Below are 22,662 nucleotides of genomic sequence, written 5' to 3'. Positions count from 1 at the left end.
TTGAAATGTAAACATCACTATCTTCCAGTTTCTGTCAGCAAAAAGGAGCCTAACTTTAGTGGGTATCTTGTTCCATGTTGCAAAACAGCCTCCTGCCATAAAGATATGAGAATCTTGTTTCTCCTCTGGATAAAGAAAATTAGCTAACATAGATGATCACCCTAATTACCAGGTAAATTGAGGATGAACTATGTGTGACGAAGGCACTCTCAAATCCTTTTACTTGAAGGATTCTTAAATATTTATCCTGAAAATATGTATGAACTTGGTGGTATCTTTGTGGCTCTACAGAAAGGTAAGATTTCTTTCTGTCTTTGCAGTCACTTAGCAGATTGCCTGTGATGCATGTCACATTATGGTTTAATGCTTATTCGATAATGAAACTATTTTCTTTCTCTGCTACCTTTGTGGACAGGTTTTCTGGGTTGAAAGATTTTGTTTTTAATTATATTTCCCCAACACAGGCCAAGATAAGAAAAAAGATAGATGAAAAAATTTCTATAATCTAGAAATTTATGCTTAGTAATAATCAGAGATGTTCCCAAATGCTTTGTAAAGTTGTGTTCACTTGAAAACTACTTATAATGGTGAAAATTTGGAAACATTCTAAGTGTCCCACAGAGAAAGGTTAAATGTTAGTGTATCTGTTCACTCAGTTGTATGTCTTCCTGCTGTTGAGGAATCCTTAATGACCTAAATATTGTTATGAAAATAGAATAAAAAGAGTTAAAGAATTCTTTATTCCCCATAACCCTGATTAATAGTTTCTCTCTCTCTCTCTCTCCTTCTTACATACGTACACACAAACAGATGAACCCACACCCAAATAAAAGGAAATGGCTGGAGAGAAAATAAAATGGTTAAACTGTAAACTTCTGTGTGATTACTGTTTTCTTTAAAAAAATTTTCTGTGCTTCCATTTTTTTAATGAGCAAATATTTTCATAGTGAGAAAAATTAGTAAACTTATAAAAGCATATTTTAAGGATAGAAGTATATAAAACACAGTAGATAGTTGATAACTTGGCAGAAAAATCAAAACAGGACTGTCGAGGAAAGGGATGAGGAAATATCATTAAATTCTGAGGAAAATAATAAAAATATGGGGAAAAAATTAATGATCTAGCTTGAAAAAAGTTTTATATTTTAAGTTTAACTAAAGGATTTTGGAAATATCCAAATTAAAAAAAAATCAGTTAAACAACTATAAGTTGTATGTTTGATTTCTACCCTTAAATAACAACACAATGTGTTTTTTTTTAAAATTTCATTTTGCCCTTTGACTTTGTTTTTCATTTACCCTTTTAAGCCATCCTTATTCCATAGAGAGAATTCACTTTTTTTTTTAGCATGCAACAGGCAAATATAAACTTTTAATTTCCCAAGTAGCTAATTTTTCAGTCCCATTTGTTAAATAATCCATTCTCTATAGTTTGCTGATGCATTACTTATCAAGTAGTAAATGCATACATATCTCACTATCTGTTTCTGGGCAATTTATTCTGCTTCATTGATCCTGGATCTTTTAAAAATAGATTATCACTAATTGATGTAAATGCCAGTGGTTTTATCAAGTCTGTGGATACTTGTCTTCAATATACTACTTCATATTCTACTGACTTCTAATGGAAATACTTTCACAGAATGCTTGCCCCAGTTCACTGCACAATAAGTGCTGAGAAGAAAATATCACATTAATAATGAGGAGACTCAGATGAAAACTAACTTTCCTTTCTTTCTTTCTTTCTTTCTTTCTTTCTTTCTTTCTTTCTTTCTTTCTTTCTTTCTTTCTTTCTTTTTCTTTCTCTCTCTCTCTCTCTCTCTCTCTCTCTCTCTCTCTCTCTCTCTCTCTCTCTCTCTCTCTCTCTTTCTTTCTCTTTCTTCTTATCTTAGAAACTGTGACAGGTGTACTCAGGTACTATCTTGGTCCCATCTATTCTTGTAAATTTCAAATCAACTGTGACATAAAAACAGTTTTGACTTAGAACACAGATAGCATTATTCACATGGAGAGGGTTTTTATAAATCAAGACTAAATCAAAAGGCCTTTCACCAAAAAATCTATCAGGCCCAATGTAGACGACCAGAACCTCATCCAGGAAGCCAGGATTCCAACGTTTTCTCCAGCTAACTGAGTAGCTTTGAGCAATGTATATAACTAATTCCTGTATTAAACTCTTTTTCCATACTCAGTAGTTTTAAAGGTCATTTCCAAGTCATTTACAAGCAAGAGATAATGTATCTATACAAACAAAATAGAGGAGAGAGTATTTGCTGAATCTCGGCTTCTGAAATTACTTTAAATAATTCAGTCTCCATTTTCTCCCTGATGTGACTTATCCTTCATTTAACATCTCATGAAAATAGGTAAGATCATATCTGCCCTATTTTTATTTATTCATTCAGCAAATATTTATTGAGCTTGTACTATGTATAAGACACTGGGGATTAGGAAATTCATAAACAGCAATCCCAGTCACTCATATAATAAATCACCAACCTTACATTTTAGTGGAGAGAAACAGAAAATGGACATCTATAAAGAGAAATATATCAGAAAATGAGTATACAAATGACAATAGCCAAGCCATATATAAAAATAGAACTCTGACCCACAACCCACAGCAACCTGCCCAAGAAACCAACTCCTTAATCTATAATAAATAGTTGTGGAAGCCAGCCTACTGTAAGTCAGAATTGTAGGAAGTCAAACTACTACCTCTAGTACTAATTCGGGAAGCTAAACAATAACTTCTTTAACAATTAGTCCCAAATGATCAGGATTTGATTAATAACTGACAGCTTCCTTAATTTTTGTCCCTGCTTCCAACTTAAGACCAACCAGAGAAAACCAAACTAACCGATCACATAGGATGTCCCACTTCTAGTGAGCCTACCTCTGCTTTCCCCTTGCCAACAACCCTCCCTCTGGACACACCCGAAGACTTCCCTTTTCCCACTATAAAGCTTTCCTTCTCCTCTGCCTGCCTTTGAGTCTCTGTCAAAACACAAATAGCAGTGGCTGACTTCCTTTGCTATAGCAAGCTCTGAAAAATTAGACTTTGCTTTTCTCCTTTGGTTAGTCTTCACTTATTTCCACATATAGAATATAACAAGTTGGGAGAACTATTGAGAAAAATAAATGAGAATCAAGGAATAGGAGCACCTGTCAGGGAGAGCAGTTACTTTGCTTTGAGTGGTCAGGCAAGATTTTTTGAGCAAAGACCTAAAGAAAATGTGGGTCTGAGCCATGTGGATATCCCAGAAAGAGGCATCGTCGTGCAGAGGGGAGAGGAGAGAGCAGCTTCCCCTTTTTCCACCTGGAAGGGGAAGCTGCTCATGCAGTGTGACTAATTCTCATTTTCATCTTCACTTGGCAATAGAGGCAGGGGAGAGAGTGGCCAGGTATGAGTTTGTAGAGGTAGTGAGCTATAGTAAGCTCTTACTCAGAGTAAGAAGCGATGCCTTTGAACATTAATCAGAGAAATGACAGGATCTGACTTTGTTTTCAAGGATTATCCTGGCTGTAGTGTTGAAATAACTGCAGGGAACGACGGTAGAAGCTGGGAGAGCAGATTGCCGTAATGTAGACAGAAGATGACATGGTTTGGAGAGTGGTGGAGGTGGGGAAAAGTCATTTGTTTCTGGGTATGTTTGAAGGCAAAACTGACAGATGTGTTGATAAATAGAATCTGAAAGGTGAAATAAAAGGAGAACATGAGGATAAAAACCCAGGTTTTTGTTTTTTGGGTTTTTTTTCACATACTATAAAAATTATATTTACTTAGAGTAGTCAAACTTATGAATTTTACAACTCCTTTTCAAAGAACCCATAATTAAAGTTAAAAGACAAGTCTTATACTAAGGAAGGATTACAACTCACATAATCCACAAAGATGTCCAGGGAGAATTCTTCAAGAACTCCTACACAACCATAAGAAAAAGAAACATCTTGACAGAAAAATGGGCAATAGGTATGAGCCAGAAATTCACAGAAGAAATCAAAGTGGCCAAGAAACAAGAAAAGAGGCTTAGTCTTACTGCAATTAGCAAAATGCAAGGTAATGTATCACCCAATGGAATATTACATTGCAGTTTAAATAAGCAAGGTAGAGCTATAAATTCAAAAGCAATGCTGAGTTTAATAAACTTGTAAAATATTGATACAATTTATGCCATGTTTGAAATAAGTTAAAGCATGCTATATATTTTAAATACATATACAGTCATGGCAACAAAAATCATAGTTGGGAATGAAACAACAAGTCTTGGATAGCAGTTATAGTGGTATTTTGAGCCAGATTATACTAGGTTTCCTGAGCCAATTCTGTGCATCTCTTCCTTTTTTCTTAAAAATTTTTATTGGAGTATAGTTGCATCAAGAGGAATGGATAAAGAAGACGTGGTACATATATACAACGGAATATTACTCAGCCATAGAAAGGAACAAAATTGGGTCATTTGTAGTGACGTGGACGGACCTACAGACTGTCATACATGGTGAACTAAGTCAGAAATAGAAAAACAAATATTGTACATTAACCCATATATGTGCAATCTGAAAAAAGTGGTATAGACAATCTTATTTACAAGGCGGAAATAGAGACACAGACTTAGAAGACAAATGTATGGATACCAAAGGTGGGGGATGAATTGGGAGATTGGGATTGACATATATACACTATTGATACTGTGTATAAAATAGATAACTAATGAGAACCTACTGTATAGCACAGGGAATTCTACTCAGTGCTCTGTGGTGACCTAACTGGCAAGGAAATCCAAAAAAGAGGGGATATATGTATATGTGTAGCTGATTCACTTTGCTGTATGGTAGAAACTAACACAACATTGTAAAGCAACTATACTCCAATAAAAATTAAAACAAAAAACAAGGTTTTCGGATTCATGAACTCAGAAGGAGAGTTACCATTGAGAATGGGATAAGAAGTTTGGGGTGGTTGTTTGTAGCAACTGGTAATGTGGTTCTAGTAGTGCTGAATTTGAGATGCCCGTAAGATTTTTCAAGGGAAATTATGGAAAGCGCCATATTGAGGGTAAAATATTTGGGTGCTGTCAGCATATAAGAATTAAAACCATCCATAGGGTCACTCTGGAACACTGTGGTGTTTAGAAATTGAGGGAATGAGGAAAATCTCACAAAGGAGAAGGAGTAAAGGTGACCAGAGAGATAGGAAAAGAACCAGTAGAGAAAGTGGCACCTCTTACACTAACAAAGCACTGCAAGAATAAGGAAGTTGTCAGCTAGGACAAATCTGATCAGTTAAGTAGGTTGAGAACTAAGAACTGATGATGGATTTAACTATGTGGACATCACCAGTGACTTTTAGAATATATTTTATGGGAGTTGTGAAGAATAAAATGTTTGAAAAGAGAATGGGAGGGGATAAATTAAAGGTAGCAAGAAGGGGAAACTCTCCTGTCGATTTTTAGTTTTAAAAAAGAGGTGAGAAACAGCAGTAGGAAGGGATTGTGTGGTCAGGAGAAAGTTGTGTTTTTCTCTTTGCTTTTTAAAATTTGGTTGTATTGCAGTCGGTTTGAATATTTATGGTAAGCAGAATAATGGCCCACCTAAAATGTCTGTGTCCTAATCTCCAAGGCCTTTGAAATATGTCACTTTACATGGCAAAAAAAAGGATTTTGCAGATCTGATTAAGGATCTTGTGATGCGGGAGATGATGTCCCATTGTACACATGGAGCCAATGTAATTATTACCCAGGCAGATCCAGTGCAATTACAGGAGTCCATATAAGGGAAAGAGGGAGGCATGAGGGCCAGAGAAGGAGAAGTGATGCAAGTGGAGGAGAGAGAGACAGAGACAGAGAGACAGAGACAAAGAGAGATTGAGATACAAGGATGCTACATTATGTACTTGAAGATAGAAAAAGAACCATGAGCTAAGGATGCAGGTAGCCTCTAGGCAGCTATTCTAGGTGGAATAGAAAAAAAAAAAAAAGGAATTCTTCCCTAGATTCTCTACAGCTCTGCAAATCTATTTTGGAATTCTGGTCCCTAACACTGTAAGATAATAAATTGGTATTCTTTTAAGCCACTAAATTTGTCATACTTTGTAATAATAGCAATAAGAAACTAATACAGTGCTATTGGGAATGATACAATCGAGAGGGGAAGGTGATAATGCAGGAAAGAGATGGCCAACATCTGGAGTGATGACTTTCAACCTATATGTTTGAGATATCAAATAGGATCTGATACATGGGGGATGGATGTAGACAGGATTTCATTAATAGGAGCAGGCTTAGAATAAAATTCAGCTGCAATCAGTTGATAGATTCAGTGGCAGAAGAATTTCCTCCATTTTTTTCACTCACTGAAGCTAAAATCAATGCTATCAGCTAAAATTAGAGAAGTGAGGACAGATGTTGATGAAAAGTAAACAGTAGTCCTTCGGAAATGTGGGAAAATAATAGATAAATAATAGACTAGAAAAAAGTAATATGATTGTATGGCAGAAATAAGGACCTGCCTGAAGTTTGCGACAGTGGATTGGCTCTTTTAATTTTTTTCTTCAGGCGTATTTAGCCTCCTAGATTTACTACAGAGTCCATGGAGAGCTGGATTTAATCAAAGCTGAGGTTTTGCCAGAAGAGTGAAACAGAGAAAATTGGGGTTAGAAAGTGAAGGTGTATGCAAGGGAATCTAAGGTGCTTTAGGGAGGAAGTGTGGACATGGTGAAAGTTAGAGGTATTGAAAATGTGGTGAATCAATCAATTGTAGATTTCAGTGGGGTCAAAAACGTTATTGTATAGTATAGGGAGATGATGAAGGTCAGAGAGTGAGAAGCTTGAGTTTAAGCTATGGAGGGAGTGGAGTTAATGAGAATAAAAATGTCTAGGCTGTTCTTCTCTGGGGCTGTACATTAGAATTGCCTGGGGAGTTTAAATCAAAGCTGAATTAAATTAACGTCTCTGGGGATGGAACCCAGTCATCAGTATTTCCTTACATTTTTCACATATGATGATAATATGCAGGTTGAGTACCATGAAAGTGAGTGGCTGAGATGGAGTGAAAAACAGTACCATTGGAAGCACAGGAGATATGTATATTGTAAAGATGAATGACATAACATGTAATCAGGAATTGAACTCTTCCTCGGCAAAGCAATAGGGTAACCTCAGCTGTTTTATGATACAGTTATGGAAACTTTCACCATTATCGTAAATTAGGCCTTTGTCTTTTTAGCACAAGGAAACTGAATTAACTATTTTGCTAAGAAATCTTGGGCAGAATGTTGCCTGACTGTTGTTAAAGGAATAAGAAATAGATGTTTCTCTCCATTCTCCTCTCCTATTACTATAGGAAATGTTCATATAATTCTAATTTAAAATATTTGACAAATAGATAGACCTAAACTACAAGCTATGTGTAACAGTAATTTTGTTTAGAGATATAACAGCTGTAACAAGATCAGACCTAAGACATCACTGGGCACTTAATCAACTGGTGAATAAGATGTAACTCTTATGTGTATATTTCTGCAATAGATACTAAGAGTTGCATGCCCAGAATTTATTTTTCCTTCTTTGCTAAGAGAGTCTCAATTTTGTTTAGGGTAGAAATCTGCTTTTTTAAAACACGCCTCTACCAACACTTCCTTGACCTAGTTTTGTCATGGGACCTATATCTGGCCAGTGAGACTAAGTGGGAGCATTCTAGGTCAGACTTCAGAAAAAGTTTTGTTTTCTTCTGATAGAGACAGACTCAGGAGCTTGGGTCTTTGCTCCTTTGCACATTTCATCCTTTTGCCTGGAGGTGACACAGCCATTCTGGGACTTTGGGAGCAAGTGCCCCCTTCTGGGTTGCTGTGAGGAGGAAGCTAGACAGAGCCTCCATCCTCCAGGAATTATCAGAGCAGCTGTGTCAGCCCTGAGCTGCCAAACTCTACCCTTTGTCTTTATGAGAGAATAATAAACATCTTACTTGTTTAAGCAACATTAATAGCATATGTGTTACATAGAGCCAAGTGTAATTTCTAGAAAATATAATTTTCTTCAAAGAGAGAGTTTACAAAATGCCTTCCTTTATCCTTTATTGTAAGTTAAAAAAAGACATTTAATCAGTAGATAACGTAAATTATGTTTAAATTATACTTATGTTCATTCATACAATGGAATACAGCATCATTATAAATATGATGAGGTGGACATCAATGTGTAATGACATAAATGTTCATGATAGAGTATTAGGTGGAGAAAAAAAGGATGTATACTAGGCTTTGCCTAACTTATTTTCATCTAAACCTTATCCATTTTTTCTTTTCAGGTCTATTGTGGTAAGTCATGGTTGCAGTAAAGGGCAAGCCATGGAGGAGACGTGTCTGGAGAACCAGACTATGAAACACCAAGACAACATGAGTCTCCAAAGTCTGGGATTAGTGGCTGCATGTAATGAGGAAAAATGGTACATGATTATCCTTGAAAATCTCAAGAAACCAACTTTAAATATTTTTAATCATAATATTATCATTTTTTTTCCTTCTTAAGTTTATTGGATAATAATGTTTTATCAAGATATACTTTGTTATTGTAAAAAATAAACAAACAAAAACAACATAAAAGACTTTTATCTTCAATGTTAGGGAGATCAATTATTGATTGCTATTATTATCCACATAGTACTTAAATTTATTAAATAATGCTCAAGGGCTTTTTGTGGAGTGAATTTTTAGAACTCAGAAGACCTTCAGTCAGTCTCCAATTATTTTTCATGTTGGGCTCATTTACTCACAGTCAAAAATAATTTCATAGGAGAGACCATCAAGATGGTGGAGGAGTAAGATGTGGACATCACCTTCTTCCCCACAAATACATCAGAAATACATCTACATGTAGAACATCCCCTACAGAACACCTACTGAAAGCTGGCAGAAGACTTCAGACTTCCCAAAAGGCAAGAAATTCCCCACGTACCTGGGTAGGGCAAAAGAAAAAAACAGAGACGAAGAATAGGGACTAGACCTGCACCTCGAGGAGGGTGCTGTGAAGGAGGAAAAGTTTCTACACACTAGGAAGCCCCTTCACTGGCAGAGATGGGGGTGGTGGTGACAGGGGGGAAGCACTGGAGCCACAGAGGAGAACACAACAACTGGGGTGCAGAGGGCAAAGTGGAGAGATTCCCTCATAGAGGCTTGGTGCTGACCAGCACTCACCAGCCTGAGAGGCTTGTCTGTTCACCTGCCAGGACAGGTGGGGGCTGGGAGCTGATGCTCGGGCTTTGGAGGTCAGATCCCAGGGAGAGGACTGGGGTTGGCTATGTGAAAACAGCCTGAAGGGGTTAGTGTGCCACAGCTAGCCAGGAGGGAGTCCGGGAAAAAGTCTGGAACTGCCTAAGAGGCAAGAGACCATTGTTTCAGGGTGCATGAGGAGAGGGGATTCAGAATGTCGCCTAAACGAGTTCCAGAGATGGGCGAAAGCTGCAGCTATCAGCACGGACCCCAGAGATGGGCATGAGATGCTAAGGCTGCTGCTGCAGCCACCAAGAAGCCTGTGTGTGAGCACAGGTTACTATCCCCACATCCCCTCCCGAGAGCCTGTGCAGCCTGCCACCGCCAGGGTCCCGTGATCCAGGGACAACTTCCCCGGGAGAACATGGTGCGCCCCAGGCTGGTGCAATGTCACGCTGGCCTCTGCTGCTGGAGGCTCGCTCCACATTCCAAATCCCTCCCTCCCTGTGGCCTGAGTCAACCAGAGCCCCCTAATCAGCTGCTTCTTTAACCGCATCCTGTCTGAGTGAATAACAGATGCCCTTGGGTGACCTACACACAGAAGTGGGGCCAATCCAAAGCTGAACCCCAGGAGCTGTACGAACAAAGAAGAGAAAGGGAAATCTCTCCCAGCAGCCTCAGGAGGAGCAGATTAAATCTCCACAATCAACTTGATGTACCTACATCTCTGGAATACCTGAATAGACAACGAATCATCCCAAAATTGAGGCAGTGGACTTTGGGAGCAACTGTAGATTAGAGTGTGCTTTCTGTATCTAATTTGTTTCTGGTTTTATGTTTATCTTAGTTTAGTATTTAGAGTTTATTATCATGGGTGGATTTGTTTATTGATTTGGTTGCTCTCTTTCTTGTTTTTGTATATATATATATATATATATTTTTTTTTTTTTTTTCTTTTTCTCTTTTTGTGAGTGTGTATGTGTATGCTTCTTGGTGTGATTTTGTCTGTATAGCTTTGCTTTCACCATTTGTCCTAGGGTCCTGTGTGTCCATTTTGTTTTTTGATTTTTGTGGGTTTTTTTCGTATAGGTTTTAGTGCTTGTTATCATTGGTCGATTTGTTTTACGTTTTGGTTGCTCTCTTTCTTCTTCATTTTTTCTTCTTTTATTACTTTTTAAATTTTTTTTTAGTTTTTATTTCAATCACTTTTTATTTTATTTTATTTTGTTTTGTTTTGTTTTGCTTTTTTTTTTTTCCTCCCTTTTCTTCTGAGCTGTGTGGCTGACAGGGTCTTGGTGCTCTGGACAGGTGGACATTGGTCCACCAGAGACCTTCTTGCTCCACATAATAGCAAACGGCAAAAACTCTCCCAGAAATCTCCATCTCAACACTAAGACCCAGCTCCACTCAATGACTAGCAAGCTACAGTGCTGGACACACTATGCCAAACAACTAGCAAGACAGGAACACAACCCCACCCATTAGCAGAGAGGCTGCCTAACAAGAGAATAAAGACACAGACACTCCAAAACACACCATTGGACATGGTCCTGCCCACCAGAAAGACAAGATCCAACCTCATCCACCAGAACACAGGAACCAGTCCCCTCCACCAGGAAGCCTACACAACCCAGTGAATCAACATTAGCCACTGGGAGCAGACACCAAAAACAATGGGAACTATGAACCTGCAGTCTGCAAAAAGAGACCCCAAACACAATAAGTTAAGCAAAATGAGAAGACTGAGAAACACATAACAGATGAAGGACCAAGGTAAAAACCCATCAGACCAAACAAATGAAGAGGAAATAGGCAGTGTACCTGAAAAAAATCAGAGTAATAATGCTAAAAATGATCCAAAATCTTGGAAATAAAATGGAGAAAATACAAGTAACATTTAACAAGGATCTAGAAGTACTAAAGAGCAAACAACAATGATGAACAACACAATAAATGAAATTAAAAATTCTATAGAAGAAATCAATAGCAGAATAACTGAGGCAGAAGAGCAGGTAAGTGACCTGGAAGATGAAATAGTGGAAATAACTACTGCAGAGCAGAATAAAGAAAAAAGAATGAAAAGAATTGACAACAGTCTCAGAGACCTCTGAGACAATATTAAATGCACAAACGTTTGACTTATAGGGTTCCCAGAAGAAGAAGAGAAAAAGAAAGAGACTGAGAAAATATTTGAAGAGATTAAACTTGAAAACTCCCCTAATATGGGAAAAGAAATAGTTACTCGAGTCCAAGAAGCACAGAGAGTCCCATACAGGATAAATCCAAGGAGAAACATGCCAAGACAGATATTAATCAAACTATCAAAAGTTAAATACAAGGAAAAAATATTAAAAGCAGCAAGAGAAAAGCAGCAAATAATATACAAGGGAATCTCCATAAGGTTAAGAGCTGATCTTTCAGCAGAAACTCTGTAAGCCAGAAGGAAGTGGCAGGACATATTTAAAGTGATGAAGGAGAAAAACCTACAAGCAGGATTACTCTACCCAGCAATGATCTCATTCAGATTCGATGGACAAATTGAAACCTTTACAGACAAGCAAAAGCTAAGAAAATTCAGCAGCACCAAACCAGCTTTACAACAAATGCTAAAGGACCTTCTCTAGGCAGGAAATACAAGAGAAGGAAAAGACCTACAATAACAAACCCAAAACGATTAAGAAAATGGTAATAGGAACATACATATTGATAATTACCTTAAATGTAAATGGATTAAATGCTCCAACCAAAAAACATAGACTGGCTGAATGGATGAAAAAAGAAGATTCATATATATGCTGTCTACAAAAGACCCACTTAAGACCTAGGGAAACATACAGACTGAAACTGAGGGGATGGAAACTGATATTCCATGCAAATAGAAATCAAAAGAAAGCTGGAGTAGCAATTCTTATATCAGACAAAATAGACTTTAAAATAAAGACTATTACAAGAGGCAAAGAAGGACACTACATAATGATCAAGGAATCAATCCAAGAAGAAGATATAACAATTGTAAATACTTATGCACCCAACATAGGAACACAACAATACATAAGGTAAATGCTAGCAGCCATAAAAGAGGAAATCGACTGTAACACAATCATAGTAGGGTACTTTAATGCCCCACTTTCACCAATCAACAGATCATCCAAAATGAAAATAAAGAAGGAAACACAAGCCTTCAATGATACATTAAACAAGATGGACTTAATTGATATTTATAGGACATTCCATGCAAAAACAACAGAATACACTTTCTTCTCAAGTGCTTATGGAACATTCTACAGGGTAGATTATATCTTGGGTCACAAATCAAGTTTTGGTAAACTTAAGCAAACTAATATCATATCAAGTATCCTTTCTGACCACAATGCTATGAGACTATATATCAATTACAGGAAAAAAATATGGAAAAAATTCAAATACAAGGAGGCTAAATAATACACTACTAAATAATCAAGAGATCACTGAAGAAATCAATAATGAAATAAAAATCTACCTAGAAACAAATGACAATGAAAACACGACAACCCAAAACCTATGGGATGCAGCAAAAGCAGTTCTAAGAGGGAAGTTTACAGCAATACAATCCTACCTCAAGAAACAAGAAACATCTCAAATAAACAACCTAACCCTACACCTAACGCAATCAGAGAAAGAATAATAAAAAAAAAGAAAACCCAAAGTTAGCAGAAGCAAAGAAATCATAAAGATCAGAAATAAATGAAAAATAAATGAAGGAAATGATAGCAAAGATCAATAAAACTAACAGGTGGTACTTTGAGAAGATAAACAAAATTGATAAACCATTAGCCAGACTCATCAAGAAAAAAAGAGAAAAGACTCAAATCAATAGAATTAGAAATGAAAAAGAAGTAACAACTGACACTGCATAAATACAAAGGATCATGAGAGATTACTACAAGCAACTAGATGCCAATCAAATGAACAACCTGGAAGAAATGGACAAATTCTTAGAAAAGCACAACATTCTGAGACTTAACCAGGAAGAAATAGAAAATATAAACAGATCAACCACAAGCACTGAAATTGAGACTGTGATAAAAATCTTCCAACAAAAAAATCCCAGGACCAGATGGCTTGAAAGGAGAATTCTATCAAACATTTAGAGAAGAGCTAACACCTATCCTTCTCAAAATATAGAACTCCCACCTCCAAAATATAGCAGAGGGAGGAACACTCCCAAATTCATTCTATGAGGCCAATATCACCCTGATAACAAAACCAGACAAAGGTGTCACAAAGAAAGAAAACTACAGACCAGCATCACTGATGAATATAGATGCAAAAATCCTCAACAAAGTGATAGCAAACAGAATCCAACAGCACAATAAAAGGATCATACACCATGATCAAGTGGGGTTTATCTCAGGAATTCAAGGAATCTTCAATATATGCAAATTAATCAATGTGATATGCCATATTAACAAACTGAAGGAGAAAAAACATATGATCATCTCAAAAGATGCAGAAAAAGCTTTTAACAAAATTCATCACCAATTTATGGTAAAAACCCTCCAGAAAGTAGGCATACAGGGAACTTACCTCAACGTAATTAAGGCCATATATTAAAACCCCACAGCCAACATCATTCTCAATGGTGAAAAACTGAAACCATTTCCTCTAAGAAAAGGAACAAGACAAGGTTGTCCACTCTCACCACTATTATTCAACATAGTTTTGGAAGTTTTAGCCACAACAATCAGAGAAGAAAAAGAAATAAAAGTAATCTAAATCAGAAAAAAGAGCTAAAGCTGTCACTGTTTGCAGATGACATGATACTCTACATAGAGAATCCTAAAGATGCTACCAGAATACTACTAGAGCTAATCAATGAATTTGGTAAAGTGGCAGGATACAAAATTAATGCACAGAAATGTCTGGCATTCCTATACACTAATGATGAAACATCTGGAAGAGAAATTAAGGAAACAGTCTCATTTACATGGCAACAAAAGGAATAAAATACCTAGGAATAAATCTACCTATGGGAACAAAAGACCTGTATGCAGAAAAATAGAAGACCCTGATGAAAGAAATTAAAGATGATACAAACAGATGGAGAGATATACCATGTTCTTGGATTGCAAGAATCAACATTGTGAAAATGACTATACTCCCCAAAACAATCTACAGATTCAATGTAATCCCTGTCAAACTACCAATGACAGTTTTCACAGAACTAGAACAAAAAATTTCACAATTTGTATGGAAACACAAAAGACACCGAATAGCCAAAGTAATCTTGAGAAAGAAAAGTGGAGTTGGAGGAATGAGGCTCCAGGACTTCAGACTATAATACAAAGCTGCAGTAACCAAGACAGTATGGTACTGGAACAAAAACAGAAATATAGAGCAATGGAACAGGATTGAAAGCCCAGAGATAAACCCCTGCACACTTGGTCACCTTTTCTTTGATAAAGGAGGCAAGCATATACAATGGAGAAAAGAGAGCCTTTTCAACAAGTGGTGCTGGGAAAACTGGACAGCGACATGTAAAAGAATGAAATTAGAACACTCCCTAACACCATACACAAAAATAAACTCAAAATGGATTAAAGATGTAACTGTAAGGCCAGACAGTCTAAAACCGTTAGAGGACAACATAGGCAGAACACTCTATGACATAAATCACAAAAAGATCCTTTTTGACCCACGTCTTAGAGAAATGGAAATAAGAAGAAAAATAAACAAATGGGACCTAATGAAATTTAAAAGCTTTTGCACAGCCAAGGAAACCATAAACAAGACGGAAAGACAGCCCTCAGAATGGAAGAAAATATTTGCAAATGAAGCACCTGACAAATGATTAATCTCCAAAATATACAAGCAGCATATGCAGCTCAATATCAAAAAAATCAAATAACGCAATCCAGAAATGAGCAGAAGACCTAAATAGACATTTCTCCAAAGAAGATATCCAGATTGCCAAAAAACACATGAAAGGATTCTCAACATCACTAATCATTAGAGAAATACAAATCAAAACTACAGCGAGGTATCATCTCACACCAGTCAGAATGGCCATCATCAAGAAATCTACAAACAATAAATGCTGGAGAGGATGTGGAGAAAAGGGAACACTCTTGCACTGTTGGTGGGATTGATACAGCCATTATGGAGAACAGTATGGAAGTTCCTTAAAAAACTAAAAATAGAACTACCATAAGACCCAGAAATCCCACTACTGGGCATATACCCTGAGAAAACCATAATTCAAAAAGAGTCATGTGCCACAATGTTCATTGCAGCTCTATTTACAATAATCAGTATATGAAAGCAATCTAAGTGTCCATTGACAGATGAATGGATAAAGAAGATGTGGCACATATATACAATGGAATATTACTCAGCCATAAAAAGAAATGAAGTTGAGTGTTTTGTAATGAGCTGGATGGACCTAGAGTCTTTCATACAGAGTCAAATAAGAAAGAGAAAAACAAATACCATTTTCTAACACATATATATAGAATCTAAAAAAATTTAAAAAATGATTATGAAAGACCTAGGGGCAGGACAGGAATAAAGATGCAGATGTTGAGAATGGACTTGAGGACACGGGGAGAGGGAAGGGTAAGATGGGACGAAGTGAGAGAGTGACATGGACAAATATATACTAACAAATGTAAAATAGATAGCTAGTGGGAAGCAGCCGCATAACACAGGGAGATCAGCTCGGTGCTTTGTGACCACGTAGAGGGGTGGGATAGGGAGGGTGGGAGGGAGATGCAAGAGGGGGGAGATATGAGAATATATGTATATGTATAGCTGATTCACTTTCTTATAAAGCAGAAACTAACACACCATTGTAAAGCAATTATACTGCAATAAAGATGTTAAAGAAAGAAAAATAATAATTTCATAATCTGGCTTCTGAATTCACATTTGATATGCACCAGAGAACACTGTATTTTCATGTACTTTTAAATGCTCTTTAATTGCTAGATATTCATTTATAAGAAAGAAGTAAAGTGTGAAATTACCCTGAATCCATGGGTTATATATCTGAGCAATTGCATAAGCTTTTAGCCCTTCTATTTACAAACACATGTTTAATACCAGCAGAGCACCCAGGGTGGAGCAGAACATGGTTCAGTGCAACCTCTTATGCACACTCAATTCATAAAATTTTAGTGAACCTAAATAGCTTATTTTATAAGCCTTCACATCATCTGGGCAAGAGTTATGATTAATATAAAAAATATTCACAGTGTTTACATATTTTCTCCCCCAAATCACTGATTAGTAAATTTATAGTCAGCTAAGAGTTTCATTAAAAAAAAAATTATGGCTAATGGTTTTGGATATTCTTTAGAAAATACTGTACTCTAGAGTTCACCACTTGATTGAATTTTGAAGGTTTTTCCTTGTGTGGATCACCACGTTAAGCACAACAAAAAGAGCAATAGCAATTTTTTTTTTTAAGCAAAAACCTCATTGAGATTTTTGTAGGGATTTTATTTATTTGCGGTACGCGGGCCTCTCACGGCTGTGGCCTCCCCTGCTGCAGAGCACAGGCTCTGGACGCACAGGCTCAGCGGCCATGGCTCATGGGCCCAGCCGCTCTGTGGCATGTGGGATCTTCCTGGACCGGGGTACAAACCCGTGTCCCCTGCATCAGCAGGCGGACTCTCAACCACTGCGCCACCAGGGAAGCCCTATTTATTTATTTTTTATCCCACCAACCCACCCTCAGCCATTTTTACTTATCCCAATTGGCACATCAAACATATTAAGTATCTGAAAAAGAATATATATATGTGTGTGTATACCTGACTCACTTTGTTGTATACCTAACGCTGACACAACACTGAAAATTAACTATATTCAATTTAAAAAATGGTTATTACAAAAATTAAATAAATAAATAAAATATTGAGTATGGTGAAATCTTTTGTAATCAGAAATTCTTTCAGGCTTTATGTGTGTGTGTTTCTATGCAATATTGTACATTTCTCAAATTATTACATTTATCTAATTATATGAAAAAATTTTATATGAAAAAGTACAGCTGACTTATGTTGCTCTCTGCTATTTTCTAGGCATAACACAGAATTGCCTGTAGGAATAATGCCCTCCTGTTGCTTTAAAAGGAGAAAACTTGAAATGCCTTAAGACTAGACTCTACTTTCTTAGGTGACTGTAGATGTAATTTTGTATGCCTGGTAAATTTAGGTATAATCTTTTGGGAGCATTATTTAATAATACCTTAGATATTATAACAGAGGAATGAACAGATAACACATTAGATATCTGTTAAACCCCTCATCACACTTTATATTGATGTTAGTTTCAAAATAAAATTAATTCAATATATTCTTATTGAGCTTATCATGTTTTAAATTTAAGTTGGGTATTAAATTTTGCACTTAGATGCAAAATCTCTCCCTAATATTAAAGATATGATTGCACTGTCTTCTAGCTTTATTGTTGCTATTGAAAAGGTAGCTATCAGGTCAGAAGATGGCAGAATAGGAATTTTATATCATCATCCCCCCACAAAGCACTGGTTTTGACAACCACCCATGGATGAGAGCATCTTTGTAGGAGTCCAGGAGTCTAGCTGAGAAGCTCCAGCACACTGAATAAACACACTGCAGAGGGTAAGAAGAACAGTTTCAATTTTCCCACATGACCCTTGCCCCAAAGAGGACATCTCAGGGCCAAGAGAGAAGCTCTCGACCTGTGATTTCTCTTACAGGGGAAAGTGGAAGTGTAGTGAGTGAATGCCTGGCTTCCCCAGCCATGTGGGATACTGACCAGGAGACCCATTTCTATCTCACCCTACCTGGTATACTGAGGTGATTGGCATGGCTGAGTGTCTGGAAGAGGCTGGGAGCACGGCAACCAGGGCTCAGAACACATCAAAGGGCGTAGATTCTACTAACAGTTTTGTGGACTCCATTAGGAAGCCTTCCCATGAGCTACTTGAGATGCATCACCAGCAGACCCCCCCACTCCACAGCTGGCCCACAGGCATCCCTCAATGCTGCACATGCTTCATGCACCCACTAGTCGCTGGTTCCCTACACAAGTCCCCACAGAAGTGAGTGTGAGCATTTGTAGGAGGTTTGAGAGCACATACATAAAGCAGGTCCAGCTCTGCAGAATTGGGAGAAGGTACACAAACTTGAGCATTTCAGGGCACTTCCCTAGAGAAAATAAACTGGAGGTTCTCAACACCTAGCCTGGCTTTGTAGGATCAAAAGAAAGTACACAGTTTTGAGAACTCCCCCTCAAGAGGAAACAGGAGATGTGAAGCAGGTGCATGCACAGAAGAAGTCTGAGAGAGCCGCAGACTCCCTTGCCAGGCTGACCAGTGAAGGTACTTCTCTCCTGAAAAGATGCTCAACATCACTAATCATAAGGGAAATGAAAATGAAAACTGCAATGAGATTTCATCTCACATTTGTTAGAATGGTTATTTTCAAAAAGACAAAAGGTAAGTGTTGGCAAGGGTGTGAAGAAAAGGGAACCCTTGTACTTTATTGGTGGGAATGTAAATCAGTGCACTGATTATGAAAAACAGTATGGAAGTTCCTCAAAAAAGTAAAAATAGAACTACCTTATGATCTAGCAGTCCCACTTTTGGGTATATAGCCAAAGGAAATAAAGTCACTATCTTAAAGAAATATTTGTACTCCCATGATCATTGCAGCATTATCTGTATTAATCAGGATGTGGAAACAACCCATGTGTCTGTAAGTAGTTGAACTGATAAAGAAAATGTGATATATTATATATATATGAATGTGATATAATACATGATGAAATACTGTTCAGTCTTAAAGAAATCCTGACATTTAAGACAACTTGGAGGTTATCATGCTAAGTGAAATAAGTCAGACACAGAAAGACAAATGTTGCATGATCTCACTTATATGTGGAATCTAAAAACCCTGCACTAATAGTAAAAGAGAACAGAATGGTGGTTACTAGGAAGGTGTGCAGGAAATTGAAAAATGGGGAGATGCTGGTCAGAGAGAAAAAGTTATAAGATGAATAAATTCTAGAGACTAATGTACAGCATGGTGACTATAGTTAAGAATAATAAATTTTATACTTGAAATTTGCAAGGAGAACAGATATCAAGTATTCTCATTACCCAAACCAAAAAAATGATAACTAAGGTGATGGATATGTTAATTAGCTTGATTATGCAATCATTTCATAATGTATACATATTTCAAAACATCACATTTTATACCTTACATATTTACAATTTTTATTTGTCAATCATACTTCATTAAAGCTGGAAAAATAAACAAAATAAAAAGTGAAAAGAAAAAATAGTTATCATGCTAATTATTGTTTCCTTGTAAGTTGTCATTTTTTTCTCAACTCATATGAACATTTTTCTCTTTTGTCACTGGTGTTCTGCAATTTATCACAATACAGCTGGAAGGATAACTTTTTATTTATTGGACTGGAATTAAAAGTGCTTCCTAAGTCTGGCAATTTGCTAATTCTGATTTCAGAATCTGACTTTCTGGAAAATTCTCAACCACTATTTCTGATTTTGGTCTCCTTCATTCTATATATTATCTCCATCTAAATGTAAGTCCAGTTAAACTTACTTTGAATTTATCTTCCACAGCACTCAAACTTCCTTTTGCATTCCCCAACTCTTTTTCTTTGTTACATATCAATAATTTTTTAAATTTATATTCTAAAGATCCAACTCTTTTTAATCTCTTGTAATACCCATTTATCAGTTATTTTTATTTTCTTGAAATTTCCATTTGCTTTGATTCTACATTTTATCTCATATATATATTTTTTATTTCATATTCTGTTCCCGATAATCTCAAATTTTTGGAGGTCTGATTCTGCTGTTTTTACCTTCTGCAAGTTCTCACATATTATGACGTTTCCTTATGTATTTTGAGATTTGTGATTGTGAGTCCTGTTTGGGGGATATCTGTGGGAATTCATTGAGGACTCCTTCAGAGGAAAGTTACACTGTTTTTGTTAGGCACTTTTACACGGCCACAATATCTCAAGTTACTTTTGAAATTCTAATCTGAGACAAGCAAATTTCCTTTTTTTTTGGACTTACTGGTGGAAATTCTTTCTAATTTAATCTTTCTCCTTAAATTGTTGTTCTTTGAGAATGTTACCCTTATTCTAGGATGTCTAACCTGAATCCAGGATTTTGCCCAGGCCCTGTGCACTACCCCCCCCCCCGCCCCCACACTGCAGTTCTAGGCCACTAGGGATGGTAGATTTCCTACGGGCATTCTCAGCTGCCTACATTGCTAGTTTCTCAAAATTAAATTTCCGCTTAGTTCTTAATCTCAAAATATTTCCCCTATTTTCTCAAAAACTAGACGTTAAATAAAATGACGTTTTTTCTTTCAAGCATTTTAGATTTTTTTATGAGGAAATTATAGCGTATTAGTCTCCAGTATCAGCAGAAAGTGCTGAGTATCAATTGAAGTGCTAAATTGATATCCTATGCTTAATAGCACAAGAAGATTCTCTAATTGAAATTAAATAAACCTTGACTTATATTGAATAAAAATAAAAACATATTTCTCAGATTTTATGATTCATTTTAATACCTTTCTTGTCAAGTAAGTAACCTGCTTAAGAAACTTATAATTGGCCTCAGTTTTCAATCTCAAAAAATCTAAACTCTTTACTTCTTAGGCCCTCTGATGTTTATCCCAACCTTATTCCTTTACTATGATTCTTACTAAAATGTATAAAAAGAAAATTTCAATAAGTTAAAAATATCACCCTTACATCAATATAGAAATGAACATGTTTCAAAGGTGTATTTACTCATTAAGGAGAACTACTAGGTTAGGAGGGCTGGTTGCAGGAGCATTTAAGGAAAGATATATTGAAATAAATTTGCTAAGTCAAAAACAAGCCTCTTCAGTGTCCTAAGAGAAAGGAAACATGAGGACAAATGTTATCTTTTACTGTCCAGAAATTATTTACCTCTCTACAGGAAAAAATCTGTAAATTAACATGTAACATCACAAAATTTCAGCCCTAACTAATAATAAATGCCAAGTAAGACATAGGTACAATCCCCTAAAGAATTAAATAAGATTTGATTGACTCTGTTAAGCAATGGCATTGGTTTCATGGCATTGAAAGGACATGCAGTTTTTATTTTGCCTTACTTCTAAGTAGTGGATCTTTTTTTTTTCATTACAAATGCAAAGTCTATGAGGGTAGGGGCTTTACCATTCTTGTCCAGTCTCCCATGACTAGTGCACAGTAGAGTGATCTGACATATATTAGTTGTTCAGAAAATATGTTGAAATAATGAATCAATGAAACTGACCTACTCTCTATGCCATGTTTTATCTATTTATCTAAATTACGGCATCCCCATTCTATCAGACCTGAAGCTCCCTTTAATATAAAATATTTGGTAATGTCCTATGGAATAATGTGGAATGAATGTCACAGATAATATAAAATAGTCATTTGGAAAAATCGTGTCCTACTGTAACATAAGGGAAACTTTAAATGAGAATAATTTATTTAAAATAACACATATTTCATTATGTAGTCAAATAGGAACAGCTACACTAAAAGAAAAAGAAATTGGCCAGTTGCTTGCTTTTATATGTAGACTCACTGACAATATGGCTGTTAGAGACATTGGTACAGATGTTAGATTTGTGACTCAAATTCCACGACTGATTGCCATGAATGCCGTGATTTTTAAAATGATGAATAAATTTTAGTATAAGTTCCAAACAAAAAAAAGTCAACCATCCCTCTTTACTTCAGTCCTGGATTTTCACTGTGCATTAAAAAAAATTACTTTGTGTTTAAATATAAAATAGAGTTTTATGTTCATAATCATACACAGGGTTTTCAGTCACCAACCAAAAGATCATTAGAAAGCTGCATGAGATGCAGTGTACTTTGTGAAGGATTTACTGTATTTTAAGTCTTGTTTGTACAAGAGGACTAGCAGACCTCCACTTATTAAATGCTAATGAAGTTCCTCATCACAGCAGCAACCAAATTCCACTTCCCCAAAAACACATTATCAAAATATTCCTAAGCTTGTATTTCCCCATTTCAGGACCACTGATTGAGGCATATTTACCCATTTTTAAAGGGTCAGTTTGAACAATATATCTTCAGGAGTATTCCCAGTGATTTCTGTGACTATTATCCTCTCATTTCTCCAGCATTTGACAACTTTTAAAGTTTGTATATACAGTGAAGTGATCAAGAGTGTGTGCTCTGTAATCTCCTTGTCTGCGTTTCTATCTCAGATGCCCGCTGTGCCCCTGGGCACTTCATCTACCCTGTCTGCGTTTCTCTGTTCTCATTTGTGAAAAGTGAATAAAGTTGGCAGCTACCTCACTGGGTTGTTGTGATGAATAAATTCACATCAATTACAAGATTGAAGAGGTATCTCAGTTCATATTAACTTTTTTTTTTCTTGTTAGTACCAT

The sequence above is a fragment of the Stenella coeruleoalba genome, assembly GCF_951394435.1.
Source record: "Stenella coeruleoalba genome assembly, chromosome: 5".
Lineage (NCBI taxonomy): Eukaryota > Metazoa > Chordata > Mammalia > Artiodactyla > Delphinidae > Stenella > Stenella coeruleoalba.
Note: the sequence above shows the minus strand (reverse complement) of the source record.